Raw genomic sequence first — 16402 nt, 5'->3', positions numbered from 1 at the left:
CCTGTTCTTATTCACAGTCCTCCATTACTTATGCTCCCCAAATATATCAAGGACTTCTCTATTTTCTTTTGGGGGATATTCAGGTTTAATTCTTCCAGTTCTTTTATATTCCATATCCCACTGCCAAATATCAACATAAGACTTTGTTTCATGGGAATCTTGAGATTAGAAGTGCTTTGCCATTACCCAAATGTAATCCTGCTCACTCTTCTTTCCCATTCAGCTCTGAGCAAAATGTGTTCCATCTACACTATTTGTTCTAGATATACATACTACTAAGCAAATTCCATAGGTTATCCATCCATATGCATATTACAATATGAACAGTAGATGTTAATCCACTTTACTTTTCTATGTGGATAGTCAAGTTAAATTCCTTTGAATGAATTGAAATCTCTTCAAGGAGGTTCTACAATACTCATAGGCTTGGTATGATAAGCACAATGTCATCAACCCATATCAGCTTCTAAAGGACTTCATCCATGGGCAATCCCTCTTCAAAGCAGACTGGATACTCTAACTTTTCTTTCATAATGGAGAACAACTTTGATGAGCATACATCTCAATGTTTTAAACTTCATCTGGTGTGTATAACAGTATTTCAGAATTTATTTCTATTATGTCTTTCTAAAAATCACAATTTATGAAATGTATGACTGAGAGTCTACTTGTTACAAATGAACCTTTAAGGCAGTATTTTGTGCTAACAAATCAATTTTTTTCCATAATCTACAAATAATTAATATAGTAGAATATTGGATTTTCTATATCATTCAGCTAATGACGAAATAATGGTCAAGATTGATCCATTGTTGAATATTGCTTACAAAAGCCTGCTTATATTCTCTGAACTCTCTGGTTAGAGATATCTTGTTTTCCTGTATACAGTACTCTCATAAAGATTGTGTATAAATGAGACAGTAGGCATACAGGTTGATAGCAATTAATGTTGTCATGGTCACTTTTTCGGTTTTAGTAAGGTCTGAGGATTTTTCCACATTATAATTTTTTTCAAATAGTCCAGTGATAGAAAATTTAAAAGAGAAAAAATCTCATCTATGTGCTCAAAAATACAAATTCCTAGCAATAATAGTGTGAGCATGGCACAGATTGTAGGGCTGAGCTTGGAGTCAGGATTCATGGGGCCAAAGACAGTTTTAGTTAAAAATGATTAACTGTGTGATAACAGAAAGCTCACTGAACATCTCAATTCTTCAGTTACCTCATCTACATGAGAAACTTGCTTAACATCTTTCATGGATTGTTTAAGTGATTGGTGAAGCTTAAGGTACTGTGTGAAGCTATAATATTTTATCCATGTTGGCAGTCCCTCTTGGGAGTATAGTGGGCTGCAAGCTCAAAATGAGACCAGAGTGTGATCAAAATGAAGAAAGTAACTAAATACAATTGAATGTTCTTCGACCCTGGACAATAATAATAAAAAAAGAGAGCGCTCAGGTCTATGGAGGCCAATGTTTCCCTAAGCTCTCACTTGATCAGAACACATTTCAATCCTACTGCTCAGTTGTAGGTAGGCTCCTTTAGGAAGTCCATTGGTCAGCAGGAGAACATTGCAAACAGGGCAGTCAGCACAGGGAAAGCACTGTGCAGTGTCATGTGTAGATCAATGGAAGACAGAGGAAGCTTTCAGACTGAAGAAGATAAGACATAAGTGGGAACATAAAAGTCAAGTTTAATTATTTAAAGGTCTTTCATCTTTTGTATTTCCTTTTGTTCTGCTTAGCTCAAGAAATCACACCTAAGAGCAACTGGTGGAAATTGTTGACAGGAAAATATCCCCAAAATCAGAAATACAGGATGGTAGTCTCAATGAATCAATCAGCAAACATCCATCAAGCACGTGGTTTGTGCTAGGCTGAGTATTACAGGGGATGGAGGAGAGAGGGTCTACAGAAACAGAATGTTTAATAGCACCTGCCCTCAAGGAGACTGGATTTGAGCATCTGGGTCTCCATCTTTGGTTTAATTTAAAAAGTGCTTACTGAGGATGGCATCCAGCTTAAACCTAGGTTAGGCTAAATGGCCTCTGGAGGACACATGCTCTGAGGTGCTATGAAGACAGAAGTGATGCAGATTTGCACAGGGACACACAGACCATCACCAGCAGAGCCAAGCCTCAAAATCATGTTTTCTCATTCCCAGTACAACTCTCTCTGTTAATTTCTTCAAGAGCCCCTCTCCCCTCTTCTTCCCCCATACCCTCAGTGCCACTTGGTGGATAAAAACAAGGTCAATTCAATTCAGCTAAAACTTACTCTTTGCCAGGCACAGTGCTAAGTACTGTACCTGACAGAGTGATACACAGGTGATACAAAAACAAAAAATAGAAATATAGAAAAAAACTGAAACACATCCCTGCTGTCTTCACAAAACTTATATTCTGTAGGAGAGTGGTGATAGAAAAAAGAGGGAGGTGAAGCCTAAAAGAATCAGAGATCAGGAAGGGTTTTCTACCAGCTCCAATTCTTTTCTCATCTTGAGAAATGGCTGGTTTCTGTGGGAAAACAAAGCCATCCAATGTTGGGATTCATATTTTTGACAGTTCTCCATATTTGCCAAAGGAGGGCAGCTTCACTTGGGGAAGAAGCAGGGACTGGACACTTCTATCTTCCTAGAAGAGTTAATGGCTGAGCGTTTTTCACCTGCTCATCTGTATTGATGGATGAGTAGATTTTCTTGTAATTCAAACAATAATTTTATGTTATTTTCGTTCTGTTGAGATTCATCATTAACCCACATTCTTGGTTGTTTGGTTGCCTCTGATTAAGAGCTTACCATCTTGGAAATAATAAAGACATAAACACCCTTCCTGACTGTGACCATGAAAATGTAAGGTGAGATAGACGTGATCATTCAAAAAATTTGCATGTAGTATTTGGTCTCATGACTAGATATTTTACTTTTACTAAGAAATTAGGGCATTCTTGACTCACAAATAGGAGGACAAGGGAGCCTATGACAAAATATTGGACCATTTTTTGTTCCCTTGTACCTAAACAAACCAAAACCATCGTATTGGAAAATAGCCCAGTTTCTTTATCCCCAAGTTTGCATTTCTATCAGGAGACAAGCTCTAAATTGATGATCTTTGGATTACTCAGGGTCCTGGGATTAGAGGTTTGAATATGCAGAGTGATCTTCTTACTTCCCCTTCAGATACCAGATTCTTGGAGAGTAGGCTAAGAGAAAGCTTTAAATGAATTCTTGGAAAGTAAATCCATTTCAAGGTCCTCCTTATAATGTAAGATTTTCTCAAGTTCTCTCCTAATCTTTTGGAGGTGAATATTCAGGAAGAAAGCTCTTGTGTTTTCTATCTCTCAGTCAAATACTGGTCTGGGTGAATTACCCCAGACTTGGCTTGATGGTTCTCATGTTCTTTGAACCTGTTCAGTTACTATGTCGGACAACCACTTGGAAGCTTTGGTTGAGCTATTTCCAAAATAGTTTATGACTCAATTGCTTAGAAGATAGATGAAAATGTACTCCCTAACTGAAGGATCAGTCACAACTTATTGGATATAAAAAGGGAGTGTCACCTCTCTCTTCTTGCTTTCTCTGCTTGTTTACAAGAGAGAAGGGGCTAGTTTCAGAACCAAGTTGTGAAGACCAGCTGGACTCATGACCTTTGTTGCCATGGTAGTCGTAGACATATGCAGCCTCTGGTTATGATGTAAATATAGTTCAAGAGGAGTAGATGAATGTTGTTCTTTTCTTTCTATTTTTAAAGTAAATGGATTTGCAATTGGCATTAAATCATTTACCATGAAAAAGTTTTGTCTAATTTTTAAAACCTTTTTGCATATGAAACTCTGTAAAAAGTAGACATAACCTTAGGCTTAGAGATATGTGTATAACAAATGTAAATTCATATTATTTTGTTGAAGATAAAATATATAAGAAACTCCACCATAAAAAATGTTTTAAAACAGAATGTTTGACCTTTGTCACATAGTCATGAGAAGACTCACAGTCCATGCAGAGACCAAGAATCAGTCCCCATTCAGGGTGAACAAGTCAATTCAGTTTCATCAGAAGAAATGTTGCCTCAGCAAGTGAAATTCTGGGAAATCAAAAGCTTTTATGATTTCTCCTATTTCAGATGAATGCCTATCTTCCTTCCCCTTGCCCAGTGAAAATAAATGCATTCTTATCTGGCCTTGGCTACAGGGACTTTGTACTTTTCTCCTGAATTTGCAGAAAACTATTCATCCTCAAGGGATCTGGGTACTCTGGTAAAGTCCAAGAGAAAGCAATGTCTTAAAATCATTAAATAAATAAAAGGAAGAAGTGAGGATATTGGAAAAAATATGAGAAGGATGTGTACACCCTCACACTATCAGATTTCAATATAGTCTACAATATAGTCTTTTTTTATTAATTTTATTTGTTTTCAGTGTTCTACAATCACTACCATACAACTTAGATTTTTCCCCTCCCTCCCCCTTACCTTCCTCTTCTCTCTTCAAGATAGCATACAGTTTTATACAGGTTATGCACATACATTCCTATTAAATACATTTTCCCTATAGTCATGTTATATAGAAGAATTAAAATGAATGGGAGAAATTATATAATAAACCAAAATGTAATACAAAATAAAATGATCTGTATCATTCTGTCATTGAATTCCAAAGTTCTTTCTCTGGGTGTAGAAGGCATTTTGCTTTAAAAGACCACTGGGAATTTTTTTAAGTCCTTGCATTGCAATGAAGTTCCAAGTCTACCAGGAAAAACTCACGCGCTGTGGTTGTTGCTGTGCACAAAGTTCTCCTGGTTCTGCTCCTTTTGCTCAGATTAAGATCATATAAGTCTTTCCAGGCATCTTTGAAGTCTTCCTATTTATCATTTCTTATAGTGCAATAGTATTCCATTACATTCATATACCATAATTTATTCAATTGATGGATATCCCCTTGATTTCCAGTTTTTGGCCACCACAAAGAGTGCTACAATATAGTCTTGGTCATGTTAATGTGTTTGCCTATCTTCTGAAACATTTATGTAGAGAAGTTTTTGTGCACGGTAGGTAAAGAAGGGAGTTTGGAGGCAGAGGTCCTAGGTTAGAGCCAAGGTCTCTTACAAATGGTTTCGGCGACCTTTGGGAAGTCGTTGGGGGTCAATCAGTTCACAGTCAGTAAGCATTTACTAAACACTCATTAAGTTCCAGGTAGCATTACTATACTAAGCACCAGGGACAAAAGTACAAGCAGAAAAACAACCCCTGCCCTCAAACTTGCCTTTTAGGAAGGGAAGTCAGCATACTAAAAGGGAGCTGAAAGGGCTGAGGGTGTGGGGAGTGAGAGGGGACTGCATGGGACATGGCATCTAAGTCATGAGAAAGAAGAATGGCACGTCTTGGTCTGAGGGTGGAGGAAACTGAGCGGTGGTGGCAAAGTCCAAAGAATGAGAGAGGGCTTCATGTCTGCATTTTCATCTCCCCATCTGCACTTTTGTTTCTGAATATCCATGATTCCATCTATAAAATGAGAACAAGAATACCTCTCTGTCTACATCATATGGTTATTGTAAGAAAACTTCTTTGTAAACTCTACCAAGTCAAAGAAAAAAAATGTGAACTTCCACAAACAGTAGCAAATAGGCCACCCTCCCCTGATTAAGCAAAGTCCTTTTCTCTGAATGCTCATCTTCCATGCAAGGTACCCTTGGCTCCCCAAGGCTAGACTAGTTGAGCATTTCCCTGAGAAAACAATGAAATTTAAAACTCTAATGAGGGTAACTACTATTAATCAACAAACCAGTCACCAAGCATTCATTAACATCTCCTACAGGCTAGGTATTGTACTAAAGCCACATGGGCACTATACTCCATCAATAACTAGATCTGGCAGATCCGATCAGGCTGGAAAAATTTCAAGTCCAGCCCCATCAAAAGCCTGTGAATCTGTCATTTTAGGGGCAACCCAGCATCTATAGAGGGACTCATCAAGGGGATTGACTGCCTATTGGTATTTGGGGTTTGTTTCACTTTTTCACAGTGATTCACATTGGCCATCTCCTGAGGCATACAGGGAACTTGCCTTCTGCCTCCCTTCAAGGAATACTTCAAGTTACAGTATTCCCTGACCCTTCCCCCCATCTCCACCTGCTAAGATCAGTGAGCTCCGAAAGCCTCAGAGTTCTTCACCTGGATCCTTCCTTTGTTTGTTTTGTGCCTGACCTTGTTCTGAACTTATTTACACTCATACAGTCCCAGCACAAATGTAAATGCCCTGGGGAAAGAGACTGTGTCATAGGATTTTAATATTTTCCATATCCACCACCTAGCATAGTGTCCACAGGTACTCAATAAATGCTTACCTATTAATGGTTCACTATCATCATTACATAGGATTCACTTCTTGTCATGCACAGTTAGCTGTAGCATCAGAAAGCCCTGAGTTCGAATTTTGTCTCTGACACTTGCAAGCTGTGTTGGCCTGGGAAAGAAACTCTCTCTGTCATGGCTTCCCCCACTATAAAATAAGGACAATTATAGAACTTAGCTCACAGAGTTTTGGGGAGGATCAAATAAAATAACGTGTATGAAGCACTGAGTGATTGTTATTGTTTTCTGGTCAGACAATTTCACGTGAAAATAGCTCCACCTTCTACAGGTTGGCACTCAGTCACTGAACCTTAAAGGAATCCCTCAGCAGGAAACTGGGAAGGGAGCAAAAAGTTCTTGGGGTCCTTTTGGTTGAAAGGAGATCTCCTGAAGATGTGCTATTTGAGACAACAGATAACCATGATCTTCCTAAATACAAATGGAGAGAGGCTTGTAGAAGAAAACCCATCATCAATGACAAGACAGACACTTCCATGGCTAAGGTGTCCTCACTGAGGATTTGCATTGCCACTGTCCCCTCTCCTTAGATTGAGAAGCTAGAGGTCAAGGAGATGTGAGCAGGCAGATATTCAAAGGAGCAGAGACACTTTTAACTTTTCAGAGTTCTGTCGTTTCTGACCTGAGTTTATCCTAACAGCAATCTCTCTCAGTGGAGGTAATCAAAGGACTAGGTAATCAGGGGTTAGTGATGCTTGAGAAAGCCTGTTCTTTGATTGAATCTGTGCCCAGAATTTCCCAAAGAAGTTAAGCTATATTCAGAAAAACATTGCCTTATGGTCGTTATTATCTCTTGGAAATCCATAGTAGCCAAAACACTGCCTTCCCCCAAAACAACATTCCCTCACCTCTTCCCAAGCTCCTAAAGAGACAGGAATTTTCCCAAAATGATGCATCTAATCTACAGGCAGGTTTCAGGGATGTGACCGATATCACCTGAAAGAAACCTTCCCTGATTCCCAGACCCTTTCCCAGGTGTCAGCACTTCTTCCTCTTTCAAACTGTTTGGTATTGACTTATCTACCTGCACCACCTGTATCAGAGCAAATAGGCAGATAAAACACTAGTCAGGCTAGTTACAGTCCAGGTTGGACCTAAGGTGTGGATTGGGGATGATCCTCCTCTCTCCTTTGAAACTCATGAGCATTATGGGACCCAAGTTGTCATAACTTGGCAAAGGATGAGGTAGAGATATGTATACATATCTATTAGTGTGAACAATATAAACATGCATGGATATCTGCAGGTGTGTACATAAGTACATATTAAAATGAGTGTTATACATCTGATAAAATAGAAGCTTCTTGAGGGCAAGGTTCTTTTTTTTTTTTTTTTTGCCTTTGATTTCCTATTGTCTCTCGTAGTGCCCGGCATACCCCCAAATAATGATGCTTTTTAATTGCAGTGGATTTGGACTGAATTAATTGGATTGCTTCACCAAGCTCTGACTGGTATAGAACTACCAGGAATTCTTTCACTAGCTCTGACTGTAGGTGATACTTCCAGAGGCTTCTTTCTCCCCTCTTCCATATCACTTCATTTCAGTCCTTCCCAATATTGAGGAAGGCTTTAAATGTAAGGAAAAACAGAGGGCTTTTCAGAACTGTCCAGAAGTTGTATGGGCTCCTTGGGAGGTCTTGAGGCATCCTTCACCGAAGGTCTTTAGAGAAAGCATGGATGGCCTCCTGTTGGTAATGCTGTCAAGAGGATTCATACTCAAGAGTGGGTTTGATTGGCTGGTTTCTAATGTCCCTTCCAACGGGGCAACTAAGAGGCCTAGTGGGTATATCTCTGCCTTGGAATCAGCAAGGCCTGAGTTCAAGACTTGTGACAGATTTTAATAGATAAATGGTTCTGGGTAACTCACTTAACCTCTCCCAGACTCCTTTTCCTCTTCTACAAAATGGGATCATAAAAATACCTAAACAGCAGGATTGTTGGAAAAATAAAATGAAATTTTATAGAGAGAGTACTTTATATATAAATACATACAAATATATATATATGTATATATATATATATATACACATATGTGTATATATACATACACATATATACAGAGGAGCACTTTGTAAAAGTGCTTAAAAGACTATATATGAAGATGGTGCAGTAGAAGGATGGAGCTACTCTAGCTGTCCCCACAGCCCACAAAATACCTGCAAAAAAATGACTCTAAACAAATTCTAGAGTAGCAGAAGCCACAAAATGACACAGTGGAACAGACTTCCAGTCCAAGACAGCCAGGAAGGACAACAGGAAGTGTCGATCCCACCAGGCTCAGAGCAGAGTGCAGTCCAGTGTGGGTCACACATGATGAAAAAGACTGGAACAGGCTACAGGGCATGGAATCACAGGGTGGCTGTCCTGGGGTGAAGAGGAGAGTTGGCATGGTGGAACTGGTGGTGGCTGTGGAGAGGGAATCCTACTAAAAATTGCAGGGCAGAAAAGAGTGCTTGTGGTTGCTCACAGACCAGAGCTCAGGCCAGGAGAATAAACTCCTCTCCCTTGATTGTGCCACCCTGGAGAAACTGAGAACTTACAGGTCCCTAGAGATATCTCAGAGAACAGCTGAACAAAACTTCTGAAGCTTAGGGTACTATACCCTCCACTTGACAAAGGACTAAAAAGTCAAGTAACTGGCTGGGAAAATGCTTTTAAAAAAAGGGAAAAATAAGACTGTAGAAGACTGCTTTCTGGGTGAAAAGGTATTTTCTTCCATCCTTTCTCATGAGGAAGAGCAAGCATATGGTCAGAGGAAGATGGCAAGGTCAAGGATTCCAAAAAATATGCAATAGTCTCAGGCCATGGAAGAGCTCAAAAAAGGATTTTGAAAATCAAGTGAGAGAGATGGAGGAAAAATTGGGAAGAGAAATGAGAGTGATGCAAGAAAATCATGAAAAGCAAGTCAACAGCTTGCTAAAGGAGACCTAAAAAAAATGCTGAAGAAAATAACATTTGTAAAAATAGACTAACCCAAACAGTCAAAAGGTCCAAAAAGCCAATGAGGAGAAGAATGTTTTAAAAAGCAGAATCTGGCAAATGGAAAAGGAGGTTCAAAAGCTCACCAAAGGAAATTGTTCTTTAAAAATTAGAATGGAGCAGATGGAAGCTAATGACTTTATGAGAAACCAAAAAATTACAAAATAAAATCAAAATAATGAAAAAATAGAAGACAATGTGAAATATCTCATTGGAAAAAGCAACTGACTACCTGAAAAATAGATCCAGAAGAGACCGTTTAAAAATTATTGGTCTACCTGAAAACCACACTCAAAAAAAGAGTCTAGACATCATTTTCCAAGAAATTATCAAGGAAAACTGCTCTGATATTCTAAAACCAGAGAGTAAAATATAAATGGAAAGAATTCAACGATCACCTCCAGAAATAGAACCCAAAAGGAAAGCTTCTAGGAATATTGTAGCCAAATTTCACAGTTTCAGGGTCAAGGAAAAAAATATTACAAAGAGCCAGAAAGAAACAATTCAAGTATTATGGAAATGCAATCAAGATAACAAAGGATTTGGTATTTTCTACACTAAGGGACTGAAGGGGTTGGAATATGATTTTCCAGAAGTCAGAGGAGCTAGAATTAAAACTAAGAATCACCTACCCCACAAAGCTAAATACAGTACTTCAGGGAAAAAAATGAAATTTCAATGAAATAAAGAACTTCCAAGCATTTTTGTTGAAAAGACAAGAGTTGAATAGAAAATTTGACTTTCACATACAAAAATCAAGAGAAACATGATAAGGTGAATAGGAAAGAGAAGCCTTAAGGAACTTATTTAAGTTGAACTATTTACATTCCTGCACACAAAAGTGTTATTAGTAACTCATGAGACCTTTTTCAACATTAGAGTAGTTATAGGGAAGAGATAGATAATAGATAGATAGATAGATAGATAGATAGATAGATAGATAGATAGATAGATAGATAGATAAACAGACAGGTAGATAAATATGTAGATGTGTATGGGTGTGTATGTATGTGTATACTATATATGTGTAGGTATGTATATGTACATGGATATATGTGTATATATATGTATGTATATATGTATACACACACACACACACACACACACATATATATATATGTATATATATATATGTATACACACACACATAGAGGGCACAGGGTGAACTGAATATGAAGGAAGAGTGCTTAAAAGTAAAATTTATTGTTGAGTGGAATGTACTAGGAGTAAGGGAGAGTAGAATGTAGCAAATTATCTCACATAAAAGAGGAAAGAAGGAACTTTTACAATACAAGGGAAAAGGGAGGAGATGAAAAATAATAAGTGAGCCTTACTCTCTTGGGATTTGACTTAAGGAGGGAGTAACACACTCAGTTGGATATGGAAATTTATTTTACCTGCAGGAAGGCAAGGGGGAAGGGGATAGGGAAGGGAAGGTAACAGACAGGACAGTAAGTTGGGGAAAGGGACAATCAAATGCAAACATTATTGTGAAAATACAGGTCAAGGGAGAGAATGGAATAAATGGAGGGCAGAATAGCACAGAGGGATATGTGGTTAGTCTTTTGCAACATAACTAATATGGAAGTGTTTTGCATTGTTACACATCTATGATCTATATTGAACTTCTTGTTTTCTCAATGAGGGTTGATGGTGAGAGAGGAAAGGAGAGAATATGGAAGTCAAAGCTTTAAGAATGAATGTTTAAAATTGTTTTAGCATGTAACTGCAAAATAAGCCATACAGGCAATGGGAATATAGAAAACTATTTTGCCCTACAGGCAAATAGAGAAGAGGGGAATTGAAGAAGGGGGTGGGTAATAGAAGGGAGGACAGACTTGAGGAAGGAGTGGATGGGGTGCATGATATCCTGGAGTGGGAGGTGGAGAGAGATGGGGAGAATATTTTGAATTCAAATTCTTGTGGAAGTGAATGTTGAGAACTAGAAAATAAATTATAAATATTTTGAAAAGACTATATGCATTCTAGCTATTATAATTGTTATCATTACTGTATTTTATGACTTCAGTGATTGTCTAATTGTTTCTTGCTTCCTTTAAAAACCACCACCCCAGGAAAAAACCAAGAAGCACATCCAAATATCTGACCCTCAGGGCTGGGAGGGGCTTCATAGCCATGGAGCCCAACCCCTCTCTGAACAAATGTCTCTGTTCTCCTTAGCAATCCCCCTGCCCAGTCTCTGTTGTCAGATCTCTGGTGTCCTAGAACCTGTTTCTTCTCACCATCCCCTTTCCCCTTAGATAGTTCTGGCTATTTGGGAATGTCCTTATTCCAATTCTGTTCTCTCCATCTTTTGTTACTAGCTCTGATCTCCAGTGCAGAAGAGAGCATGGATTGGTTTTCTTTCAATCAAAAGGCCTTCGCATACTTAAAAGCAGCCAGCATCCTGCCTCAAGCCTTTTTCTTTTCTTTTCACAAGTAACCATCCACAGCTCCTTCAAATGATCCCCTTAAGGTGGTGTCTTCAGTCTTCCTCATCACTTTGATCACCATTCTTTCAAACACTCTCATTTCTCTTCTCTAGGTACAACCATTTCAGCAATCAGCAAATGTTTATTAAGTGCTTACTATGATCTGGGTCCCATAATAACTTTTGGAAGTACAAAGAAGGGTACAGAAGTCACTTGTCAATGTGCTTCCAAAAAGGTGGCCCTTTTTCAACCACAAAATCCCAAGTTCTCAATCATGGAGGTGACATCTTGTTCCATCCAAACTTGAAAAAAATCCTTCCAACAACTAGCCTGATGAGTGTACAAGTGGTCACTTGGCCAGATTTGCTCTGGCCAGATAGTAGAGTGTTAGGCCCTCCCCATGCATCTCAACGTCATCTACCCTGTTATGATATGGTCCCCTACCTCTCATGACTTTCAAAGGAGAGAGAGAGGAGTGTCCTCTCTCAGGTCCAAGCTAGACTCTAACTTCTCCTGTCTAATGCTCCATCTGCCTATTTGTAGAAAAATGCAGTGAGTCCCCTGGCAACTGGAAAGTTGGTGAAGACAACTAAAGATAAAAGGAAAGTCCTTCTGCTAAAAAGCACTTGAAGAAATTTCTAGGCAGAAAATTTAGAGTTTTCACCCCTCAATGCAAAGTTTTGCCCCAAAGTTTAGCACCTCCTGGAATCACCAAATAGCTATCTATTCTTCTCTGCTCTGCTTTAACTGCACTAATTTCCCACTCAAGTCATTGGCACATTGCCACAAAGTCTGAAGATATGACCGACAGGGTATCCTTGGCAGTGTTGAAGGGTCCATCAGACCTGCTCAGACATCCCAGGCCATGGATCCCCACCATTACATCTGCTCAGACATCCCTGACATCCTTGGCAGTGTAGAAGGGTCCATCACACTTCCTCAGACATCCCTGGCCAATGAATCTCTGCCATCAGACCTGCTCTGATATCCTCAGCCAACTGATCTCCCCATTCCCCACTTGCCTTCATTCATAGCACGCTACGAGTGTGGTTAACAAGGAGATACCAAATCTCTCCCACAATCATGCCCCCGTCATCCTCTGTGCTACAATTGCAGCTCCACATGTGTGATATATAGAGATTGGCTTTATGTGTTTGTGTGCCTGCTGCCTGTACACTCTAAATTAAATCCATCTGTCTTCTCTCTTCCATATATTGGTGCTCTGATACTAGCAGCCAGGAAATGTTGGTGGTCAGCTTCATGTAAGCCAGTGGTAAAGTGAATTTTAGCCTATTCTGTCATAATGGCCTATTTTTATAAACCTCTCCATTAAGGACACTCCTGTTGTGAACTGAGCTGATGAAACATTGGCCTGTGCTATGATGGACATAGTGAGAAATGTGCTGGGCTTTCTGCAGCTATGTGCAAGTGATGAGAGATAGATTGGCCTTCTAGGGAAAGGAAGTGATGAAGAGGCCCAACTCAGAGAGCAGTGTTTGAGGTGGGCTGAATGGGAGTTCAGAGTTGAGAGAGAGAGCTGTGCCATGCCACTCATCAGGCACTTTATTATTGCTGTTGTGAGATGGTTTATCAGTATGGCACCACAGGTGACAGCCCTCAAACCACCTCAGCTAATGCCACATGAAAACATGAGTTGGACACTAATGTCTATTCCAAGTGTGAAAAAATCCTGATGTGAAAAGAAACAGTGAATCAAGGCAGTCACTTTGACAGCATAGGCAATATTCCATTCCTGTGGCTCTTCACATTCTTCCTGGGACTAATGAACTATGTGAGCCTGTCTGTCCTTTGAGACATAGATGGTTAATTAGAGTTAATCTAACATTAGTTGCAGTTTAATGTTGCTTACTTTGATATTATTGCACTCATATATGTTCTATCTTGGTTCTTCCATCAATAATAGTAATGATTGTTATAATTGTTATTATTGCTAATATTTCTATAGCACTTATTATATACCTGGCACTGTGTTAAATGTTTTACATTTCTCATCTCATCTAATCCCACCTAGCAACCATGGGAAGTAGCTGCTATTACTATGCCCCTTTTACACAGGAGGGAAATGGGGCAGATATAAGTTAAGCAGCTTCCCCAAGAGTCACAGATAATAAGTGTCTGAGATGGGACTTGAACTCAGGTCTTGCTGACTCCAGTTGCAGCTCTCTATCCATGCTGGTACCACCTATCTGTCTATCATTCCTCCATTTCAGTTTTGTGATTTTTTTTTTCCTGAATTCTGTCTAATTCTTCCTCCTGCTTAGTTGGTCTATAGTGGGATTCCTCAACTGTATCATTTCAATGGCAGTCTCATTGAGCTGCACCCTAATATTCTCCATCATGATTCCCCTTTGTGATTCTGCATTTCTTTATTAGCATATGCATTCTTACTATTCAAGTTTATGTCCCCCACCTCATTTTGGCATTTCTATGCCTTCTGAATATCATATTCCCTGGAGAGCTGTAATTTTACTCTGAGTACTATGTTGCCAAGTCATAATGATATATCTGAGGTGAAATATCTCTAGCTTGGGAAAGGATTACCAGCTCATCCCTTTATACCTCTTACTCCATGTATTTATGGATAGTCATCTGTGGTCAGAAGTTTTATTACTGATCCTCTGCTGGGACATCATCTTCCTTAATCTTTCTGATGCAATTCTTCTCCCCATCCTGGACTAGTCATTCTTTGTAGAAGAAGGTTTGAAACATCTCTGTGAATAGTTTTCTTTTTTTCCCTTTTGCAGCTTAAAGTTTTCTTCAGCAAATTCCCAAGATTTCAGTTCCATTGTTTTAATCAAGTGGGACCCTGTCAATTCTATCTAAGGATGAATGGTAACATTCAAAACTCCATGCTATTTTTTTTCCCAGCAAATTGTGACATTCACAATCATATCTTCTGCATCTTCTGCTTCCAAAGAATAATTGCGATTAAAAAGAAAAAAAAAATCTACCCACAGGCCAGATTCTTACCTAGGACATCTTAGTCCCCATCCGTCTAATGACTTGAGTTCCAAACTTGGAACATTTTTGACTCTTCATTCTCAGTTCTCTCCTTTTAAACCACCCCCCATCCCCATATGTAATCAACTACTAGGATGTGTTGGTTCTGCCTCCACTGCATATAGCTAATTCAACCCCATCTTTCCACACATTATCTCTCACCTGGACCACTGCAATTGTTCTTAATGGGCAGCCCTGCCCCAAGTATCTCCCTACACCAATCTTTCCTTCACACAACTTTCAGAGCCATAGTCCCTGAAGCATAGTTGGGACCATGTCCCTTTCCTGCTCAAAAAAGCTGCCAAGGCTCCCTCTTACCCCTAAGAATGAAACAGGAACTCTTGCGTTTGATGTTGAAAGCCCTTTAAAACTTCATTCAAATGTGTACTTCCAGTCTTATTGTGTAGTACTCCCTTTATATACTCTTTGTTTCAAAAATTATGCCTTCACACACACAAACACACATATGTGCATAATATTTCAGTTTCTTTCAGACCTTCTGCATAGGCTGTTCTCCAGACTTGGAAGGTTTTAATGAGGATGATGATGATGATAAGAAGAAATGACTTTGATATAAAGCTTTACCATTTGCACCCAGTCTCCTAATGACCCAGGGGAGAAGCGAAAGTTAAAGCAGAAATTATTTTCCCCTTTTCCAGAGGAGGAAACTGAGGCTCAGAGAGGTTAAATTACTTTTTCAAAATCTAAAAATTGGTAAATGTTGGAATTTGGATTTGATACACAGTTCTTCTTAACATCAAGTCTTGTGTGGCACAATGAACACCACATTGGAAGGAGGAAGAACAAGGCAAGACCCTTTTCACACAGGAGAGATTCAAGATTTCATTTGATAAAGACTCAAGGGAGGGTGTTTTAGACTTTAAAGTAAGTCCAGGGAAGAGACAGCAGTTCATGGCCTATCTGGGGATTACAAGGAATCCAGTTTGACAGGATTACCATCTCTGAAGAGCAATAGTAGGTAAGTTGGAAAAGATGGGCACCTGGTTCTGGGAGACTTTGAATTCTCATCGCAGGCCTTTGACCTGACCTAAGCAGAATATGATTCCCTGAGTCAGAGACAGCTCTGACAAATATACATAGTTACCAGATAGAGAATCACCAAGATCTGGATTTGCAAAGCTGGGGGGGAGCAGGGAGCCTTTAGTGGCTACCCACAGTCTTATCTGTCCAAAGGAACATTTCCAATGAGTAAGCTGCAAAGTAAAACCTCACCTCGGAGTATTTATACACTTTTCAGAGCCGGAAGTCAGGACCCTCTGACCCAGTGCCTCAATAGAAATTAACAAGTGGCATTTAGGCCTATTAATAATGGGCAGGGAAGATCTTTAACTCTTTCCCCCACCCACCATTAACCTTATATTAACATTTCACCTAGGCAAGTCACTCAACCCCTCAACACTCCAGGCAAATCTCTCAGAAAACAAATTACAAAGAAATACTTGCCTTCATGGGTGGGAGTGCCTTCACATGGGAGCTCCCTATACTAATAAAATCTCCCAGGGTTTTTGTGAGGATCAAATAAAATAATCATTATTATACAATTAGCACAATGCCTGAAACAAAGTAGACTCAAAATAAATGTTAA

The sequence above is a fragment of the Notamacropus eugenii genome, chromosome 1, assembly GCF_028372415.1.
Source record: "Notamacropus eugenii isolate mMacEug1 chromosome 1, mMacEug1.pri_v2, whole genome shotgun sequence".
NCBI classification, from domain to species: domain Eukaryota; kingdom Metazoa; phylum Chordata; class Mammalia; order Diprotodontia; family Macropodidae; genus Notamacropus; species Notamacropus eugenii.
The sequence above is the reverse complement of the archived record's forward strand: the minus strand, read 5'-3'. Positions refer to the sequence as shown.